This window comes from Helianthus annuus, chromosome 11, assembly GCF_002127325.2.
Source record: "Helianthus annuus cultivar XRQ/B chromosome 11, HanXRQr2.0-SUNRISE, whole genome shotgun sequence".
Classification (NCBI taxonomy): domain Eukaryota; kingdom Viridiplantae; phylum Streptophyta; class Magnoliopsida; order Asterales; family Asteraceae; genus Helianthus; species Helianthus annuus.
The window spans coordinates 26019143-26025214 of NC_035443.2; the positions used below are offsets into that span (position 1 = coordinate 26019143).

Consider the following 6072-nt stretch of genomic DNA (forward strand, 5'->3'; position numbering starts at 1 on the left):
AGGGTATACTCACGTGATTTTGTGTTTTTATTATATAAATATATTTTTTTTATGTATAAGACGGAACCCCAAACGACGGAAAGGAATTTTCACCGTACCGTAAATTACGGTCTCACCGTAATTTACGGTGAGACCTGGACTTCAATTCTCCGCCGTAAAGCAGTAGGTTTATGCCGTAAAGCCCCAAATTTTCCCATTCCCACCGTAAATTACGGGAATACCGTAAATTACGGTGGAAACTGGGCAAACTTGCTTTCGCCAAAAATTGAGTTTTTAAGTGAAAAATTTTTATATTTTTTTTTTAATTTTTTCGATTTTTTTTTATGTTTTTTAATTTTTCAAAAACTTATAAAAATCACCCTACCCCCTCAAAAATCCGGTGTTGTCCTCAACACAATGTTAGAATAATTCGTGACCCGAACGTCCCCACACTTGTTTCAAACACGGATTTCGAGGAAATACGGCAATTGTGCAAACTATACAAAACAAGCAAAATAAAACACTACTATGTACACTACCAAACCTGGGCCTCTTATGGTTGTTCCTCATCGACCGGGCGCAAGATGTAGCCCGCTTTGTCAAGCTCCAAGTTGTTGATGTCGTTCCCCTCCAAGTATGGCTTCAAGCGGTGACCGTTCACCGTTTGTTGTTTCAATGTTTGCTCGTCTCGGATGTCTACATCACCAAATCTCCCAACTCACCGAATGACGTACGGACCCATCCATTTGCTTTTAAGCTTGCCCGCGAACATTTTCAATCTTGAGTTATACAACCAAACTTTTTGCCCCACTTCAAATGTTTTCTTTCTCAATTTTGCATCATGCACTTTTTTTAGTTTATCTTTATACGCCGATGCACATTCATACGCCTCATCTCGAATCTCTTCTATCTCGCTCAAGTGCAACTTTCTCAACTTACCCGCCTCATCATAATCCGCGTTGACCGTCTTAATCGCCCAATGTGCCCGATGCGCCAACTCCATTGGCAAGTGACAACCCTTACCATACACCATCCGGTAAGGCGTTGTGCCAATAGGAGTCTTGTAGGCCGTTCGGTATGCCCACAATGCATCGTCTAACTTGCTCGACCAATCCTTTCTATCCGTTCATACCGTCTTCATGAGAATCTCTTTGATTTGACGGTTGGACACTTCGACTTGTCCACTTGTTTGCGGATGGTAAGGTGTGGCAACTCGGTGGTTCACGCTATACCTTTTCAATAATTTCCCGAAATTGAAGTTCTTGAAATGCGAACCACCATCACTTATAATAACCCGTGGGATTCCAAAGCGAGAAAAGATGTTGGATTGAACAAATTTACAAACAACCGAATGGTCGTTCGTTCGTGTTGCAATAGCCTCAATCCACTTCGAGACATAATCCACCGCTACCAAAATGTATAAGAAGCCATTCGAATTCGGGAAGGGACCCATAAAATCTATACCCCATACATCAAATATCTCAACAACCAAGATTGGTTGTAATGGCATCTCATCCCTCTTCGATATACTACCCATCTTTTGGCAATTTATACAATTTCTAGCAAATTCACACGCATCCTTGAAAATGGTGGGCCAATAAAACCCACATGAAAGAACCCGATAGCCTGTTTTATGCCCACTAAAATGACCCCCACATGCGGACGAATGGGCATGGGTCAAAATTTCCAACACTTCTGTTTCGGGCACACACCTTCGTATAACTTGATCCGGTCCAATCTTGAAGAGATCCGGTTCATCCCAAATGTATTGCTTCACTTGAACCATGAATTGTTGTCGACGCTTTTTGGTCCAATGACTTGGGATGGCACCCGTGGCTAAGTAATTGACATAATGAGCATACCACGGTGCAACGAAAGTGGAAACGGCTAAAAGTTGCTCGTCGGGAAAACTTTCATTAATTTCACTCACATCGTCGGTCCCTTCCACCGGAATCCGAGACAAGTGATCCGCCACTACATTCTCACTTCCCTTTTTGTCTCGGATTTCTAGATCGAACTCTTGTAACAATAATACCCACCGAATCAAGCGAGGCTTCGCGTCCTTTTTCTCCATCAAGTACCGGACCGCACTATGATCCGAATAAACCACCACTTTGCTTCCCCAAATATACGAGCGAAACTTATCCAAAGCATACACCACCGCTAGTAATTCCTTCTCGGTTGTGGTGTAGTTAAGTTGCGCTTCGGATAAAGTTTTGCTTGCATAGTAAATAGCCACCGGTTTCTTGTCAACCCGTTGACCCAAAACTGCACCAATAGTGGTGTCGCTCGCATCACACATTATCTCGAACGGCTTTGACCAATCTGGTGGTTGCAAAATAGGGGCCTTGACCAAGTGTTCCTTCAAAACAGTGAAAGCTTGCATACACTCGTTAGTAAAATCAAATGGGACATCTTTTAATAACAAGTTGCATAAGGGTTTGGTGATAACACTAAAACCCTTAATGAAACGTCTATAAAAACCCGCGTGTCCCAAGAACGACCTTACACCCTTAACATTTTTCGGAGGTGGCAAAGATGATATTACCCGTATTTTTGCCTTATCCACCTCCATCCCCCTTTCAGAAATCACATGGCCCAACACAATGCCCTCTTGCACCATGAAATGACTTTTCTCCCAACTTAACACTAAGTTTTTCTCAACACATCTTTTTAGCACTTTTTGTAATTCGTTGAGACAAGCATCAAAACTAGTGCCAAAAATGGAAAAATCATCCATGAATACTTCGAGCGACTCTCCAACCATGTCCGAGAAAATACTCATCATACATCGTTGGAAAGTTGTCGGAGCATTGCACAAGCCAAATGGCATTCGCCTAAAAGCAAAAGTGCCATATGGACATGTGAAGGTGGTCTTGTGTTGGTCATCCGGGTGTATGGCGATTTGATTGTAACCCGAATACCCATCTAAAAAACAATAGTATTTTTGACCCGATAGTTTCTCAATGGTTTGATCAATGAATGGTAGCGGGAAATGATCCTTAGAAGTGGCGGCATTCAATTTTCGGTAGTCAATACATACACGCCACCCGGTAACCGGTCGGGTGGCAATTTGTTCACCACTTTCATCCTTGACTACTTGAATGCCGGCCTTCTTAGGCACAACTTGGGTGGGACTCACCCAATCACTATCCGAAATTGGATAAATAATTCCCGCATCCAACCATTTAATTACCTCTTTTTTAACTACCTCCCGTAGGTTCGGATTCAATCGCCTTTGAGCCTCTCGTGTCGGCTTTGGATCTTCAGTGGTAATGATTTTATGCATGACAATGGATGGATTAATTCCTTTGAGGTCGGCAATCGTCCATCCAATAGCTCCCTTGTTCTCTTTTAACACCTCCATCAACGCTTGCTCTTGTGTCAACTCCAAATTAGAGGCAATAATGACCGGTAAAGTGTCATTATCCCCTAAAAACACATACTTCAAGTGGCTAGGCAAGTCTTTGAGCTCCAACTTTGGCGGTACCTCTAATGATGGTTTCGTACCCGAATCAATCTCCACCGGTAGACCCTCGAACTGGTGGGTCCATGGTGGTCTACCTTCTTTCAACGCCATCGCATCTTGCGCTTCCTCTTCAACCCGAAGTGCATAAGCATGTACCTGTTCAGAAAAATCACACAGGCAAATATCCAAACCATCCTCCTCATACTCATGCGGGTTGCATCCGTCAACGATATCTGCCATGAAACACTCATCAACACCATTAGCATTAGAATTGTTAGTAAAAACATTCAAACGCATTTTTCTATTTCCAAAAGCCATATCAACTGTACCAAATCTACAATCAATAATAGCATGTGCGGTGCTTAAAACGACCGACCCAAAATTATATTTTGTTGTTGCTTAGGGTCCGCCGATGAGTAATCCAAGACTAAAAAGTCAACCGGGTAATAAAACTCATCAATTTTCACAATTACATTTTGAACCATACCCCGAGGTAACTTATGAGACAAATCGGCCAAAACAACCGTTGTCTCCACCCTTGCTAACGGACCAAAGTCATATTGGTCATATAAGCCCCCCGGTAAAATGCTAACTCCGGCTCCAAGATCTAGCAACGCCTTAGCCATTTGAAAATTTCCAACTTGTATATTAATCAATGGCGTGCCCGGATCTTGGAGCTTAGGAGGAAGCTCCCCATTTAAAACCGCACTCACTTGCCCGGTTAAATCCGCTCGCTTAGGCACTTTCTTTTTGTTTTGCCTTTTCTGTGTACATAGTTCTTTTAAGAATTTTGCATAAGCGGGGACTTGTTTTATTGCATTGAGAAGTGGGAGATTTATTTTCACTTGTTTAAACATGTCCCACATCTCTTCTTTTTGAGGACCTCTCGACACAATAAAATTTTTCTTTCCCGGGTCAAGTAAGGCCGATGGAAACGGGACTTGACTCGGTTCACCCTCAACTTTTTCATTCTTTTCGTCTTCACCCAAACCCGGTTTTATAACAATTGTTTCTTTTGGTTTAACCGGTGAAATTTCATCATCACTTTCATTACCCGTGATATCCTCAACTACCCCCTCAACCAATTCGGGTGACAAATTGGCTTTAAATTCTTTTCCACTCCTCAAAACACTAACATGATTAATATTAACATTACCTCGTGACGAACCATGCGAAGGGTTTACCTTAGTGTCGCTTGGAAGTTGACCCTTGCCTTTCTTCAATTCCGCCACGTCGGTTGCCAATTGACCCATTTGGGTTGTTAGTGATTGGATGCTTTTGTCACGAACCTCATCCTTTTGCATTCGAACTTCATCAAGTTGGTTCTGTTTTTGCATCTCCATTTGCATGCTCTTTAGCATCTCCATCATCTCGTTTCCACCCGAAGACCCCCCTTGTTCTTGACCCGTTTGATATTGTTTTTGATAGCCTTGGTTATTTCCGCCTCGGTATCCACCTTGGTTATTGTAAGATTGGCGTGAACCAAAGTTACCTTGGCTACCTTGAAAATTCGGGTTTGCTTGATTTGAAGGGTTCCCATATCGAAAATTCGGGTGGTTCCTCAACCCGGGGTGGTAGGTGTTAGAGTTCATGTTATTGTAATTCCTACCACCTCCTCCTTGACCTTGACCTTGAACCGCATGGACTTCTTCGTATTGCCCTTCCAACATCCCTTGGCAATTTTCAGCCGCATGACCTATTTCATTACACAAAGCACAAACATCATAAATTTGGTTAGTGGTTTGAACATTACCATCATCTATGGCGTGCACTTGAGGTCGGGTAGTGATCGGTCGGGCTCTTCTTGAGGCTTGAGCTTTCCTCTTTGATGTAGTTGCCATGCTTTCCAAGAACTCCCAATCATCGTTCTCATAATTTGTTCCAAAAGTCCCACCGGTAATAGACATCAAGTCACGTGCATCTTCGGCACTCAACCCCTCGTGAAAGGCATTCATCAACTCCCACAATTCAATTCCATGGTGAGGGCAATTTTTAATCATCATATTGAAACGCTCGAATGCCTCATGAAACATCTCACCATGTTGTTGTTGGAAGCTTCTCAACCCCTTTCTGGCATCGTTGGTCTTTTGGGCGGTGTAAAACTCATCCAAGAAAGTTTGTTGCATCTCCCCCCATGTATATATGGATGCCGAAGGTAACGTGTAGAACCATTTTTTCGCCTTCTCTTCCAAGGAAAATTGGAATAACACCAATTTAATATCGTCGGCCGAAAACCCTTGACTCCCAAGAGTGTTGCAAATCGAGTCATAAGCCTCTAAATGAAAGTAAGGCTCCTCCGTTGCCAACCCCTTGTACTTTGGTAAACTTTGCAAAGAGTTGGTCCTTACTTCAAATGTTCGCCCTTGATCATTATGAGGAATGACTACCGGTGAAGGGTTTTGAGTGATTACCGGCCGAAAATGTGCTTCGATGCCCCTCACATTTTCTCTAAGGTGTCTCCTTGGTACACCATACCTACCTCTTGGAATAATAGGACCATTTGGCCTTGGTACTTGCCCTTGTGGTGCGATTGGTTGTTGAAACTGTTGTTGTCGCATCGGTGGGCGTTGAGGTGGTCTTTGGAATTGTGGTTGTACATGTTGTGGCCGGACTTGTTGCAATGG

The 6072-nt window shown here is 43.0% G+C and overlaps 1 non-coding gene across 1 annotated transcript; it reads left to right on the top strand.

Annotated features, from left to right (window-relative positions):
* Positions 1–5419: 5419 nt before the first annotated feature.
* Positions 5420–5525, top strand: LOC118484634. The gene has a single exon (XR_004873737.1). It is a non-coding gene; the product is annotated as a small nucleolar RNA R71 (small nucleolar RNA).
* Positions 5526–6072: the final 547 nt, after the last annotated feature.